Source organism: Cebus imitator, unplaced genomic scaffold, assembly GCF_001604975.1.
Source record: "Cebus imitator isolate Cc_AM_T3 unplaced genomic scaffold, Cebus_imitator-1.0 Scaffold776, whole genome shotgun sequence".
Taxonomy (NCBI): Eukaryota; Metazoa; Chordata; class Mammalia; order Primates; family Cebidae; genus Cebus; species Cebus imitator.
In genome coordinates, this window is record NW_016108091.1 from 341,427 (window position 1) to 343,790 (window position 2,364).

Genomic DNA, 2,364 nt, shown 5'->3' on the forward strand with positions numbered 1-2,364 from the left:
AAAAAAAAAAAAAAAAAAAAAAAATTAAACACACAAACACATACACACAAATAAAATTAACTTAAATCTCTAACTCACTGTGGTTTAAAAAATGACTTCTGCACCTAAACTTTAACTTCCGAACCTGTGCTATCATTTAGTTAGGTGAACTCCCTACTTACGTGACATATGTATCCTCCAGCCGTCTTTGAAGACCTGTAAAAGGTCTTCAAAGACGTATAATAATGTTTACCTAGTAATCACTTCGCATGATTGATTAATGACCCCCGCCCCACACCATTTTCTCAAGTATCAAGAGTTATCAGTTTCTTCTTTCTTTCTTTTTTAAAGATGGGGTTTCACCATGATGGCCAGCCTGGTCTTGAACTCCTGGATCAGGTGATCCACCCACCTCAGCCTCCCAAAGTGCTAGGATTACAGGCGTGAGCCACCTGGCCCGGCTCATCAGTTTCTTCTTTCAAAGACAATCTTTTAAATTCTCTCCATTCAACTCTCTTAAGCTTGTATCAGCAAATATTTAAACTCTGGAGCTTTCACTTTCAGCAGTGCTGAATTTAAGAAACCTTAAGGAATGTGTCCTCCACATTTAAAAAAAATGCCATTTATACCAAGAAACCATGATATAACTACTTTATCATCCAATACACTGTCTTCCTACAGTCTTAGGGCAAATAAAACTGTTTGAATGAGAAGAGCCAGTTATGTTATCAAGTAGGGAAAACAGGTTGAACAAAAGGTATAACCAGAAAATTAAGTCAAAGATTCATGATTTATTTATCGTGGGACTATTACATAAGACATAACAAAAGATAAGTGACAAAACTTTCACTATTGATGAAACTCACATTCATCTGAGTTATAACTATCAGTCTTTTGTAGCAGGAAAGAATGTTTCTAAATTCTACTTTATTAGCAATCACTTTAAATCTCTATAGCCTAACTCAGCTTCATAACTTAATTGTAAATTTATTTCCTTTTACTTTTTTTTTTTTTTATCTTTAATTCATCTAGAGTTATACTTCCTTTTCTACAATGTTTGTACTTACCATGATAACCACACTCTGTGACGTGGTTCACATTTCGGTATGCAACATATGCAATGGTATGAACTTTCAAGTCTACAGAGAATGCCTACAGCTAGAATTTCAAAGTTTAAAACAATGTGCATTTCATTCTCTTCAACAGCATGTTGATCTTATACCAATTTCAGCTCCTGTTAAATATCACCAGGGCCATTTGGTTTCTTTGTGATGACTGGATCCCACTAGAAAATCTAGGAACTAAAAACTAGAAAACTTCTTTTAGCATCTCGTCGCTATGACTATAAAACTGTAAGAAACCCTTTCTCTCTTGTGCATTTGAAAAATGCTGATAAGCTATTCCAAATAACATAGGAGCTGTTCTAAATGTTCAATACAAACATCAAAAAGCAATGATGTGAACTATCTACCTCATTTCTTCTTAGCTTGCAAAGGGAATTCCCTACTGACAAGTAATACGGATTAGAAGTAGATGGTATAAGCAGTTTAGTTCCAGCTATGATCAGGTACTTTAAAAGTTATATAAACCTAACTATGAAGAAATAATTCCTCATTTAACAGTAAAAACAATGTAAGTAAGTATTTATGGATGAAATTACATAATATCTGAAAGGTTTGCTTAAAATAAGCAAGAAGGGAAGGAGGGACAGAGGCTAGCAGATATGGAAACGGTGTGGTAACTGCTGATACCTGTTGAAGCTAGATGTTGAATACATGAGGGCTCATTATGCTATTCTCTTTATTTTTACAAATGTTTGCAATTTGCCACACTTAAAAAAATAAGAAGCTCACTGAGCACTGTGGCTCACATTTCTCAGCACTTCGGGAGGCCAAGGCGGGAGGACCACTTGAGCCCAAGAGTTCAAGACCATCCTGGGCAACATAGTTAAGACCCCACCTGTACATAAAATTTAAAAATTAACCAGATGTGGTGGTGCACACGTGTGGTCCCAAACACTGAGTGGCTAAAGCAGGAGGATCATCTGAGCCTGGGAATTCAAGTACAGTCTGGAAAACATAGCCAAATCTCACCTCTAAAAAATTAGAAATAAAAATATTTTTAAATGAACAAAATTGCCCAGGTGTGGTGGCTCATGCCTATAATTCCAACAATTTGGGAGTCTGAAGAGGGAGGTCTGCTTGAGCCCTGAAGTTTCTGACCAGTGTGGGCAACACAGTGAGATTCCACTCCATCTCTACAAAAAAATTAAAAATCGGGCCGGGCGCGGTGGCTCAAGCCTGTAATCCCAGCACTTTGGGAGGCCGAGGCAGGTGGATCACGAGGTCAAGAGATCGAGACCATCCTGGTCAACATGGTGAAACC

At 37.3% G+C, this 2,364-nt stretch overlaps 1 protein-coding gene across 1 annotated transcript in view; it reads right to left on the reverse strand.

The window, feature by feature from the left end:
- The window catches only part of ASH1L (ASH1 like histone lysine methyltransferase), a 248,019-nt gene that overhangs the window by 237,786 nt on the left and 7,869 nt on the right, over positions 1 to 2,364 (reverse strand). The gene's annotated exons all lie outside the window — the stretch shown is intronic.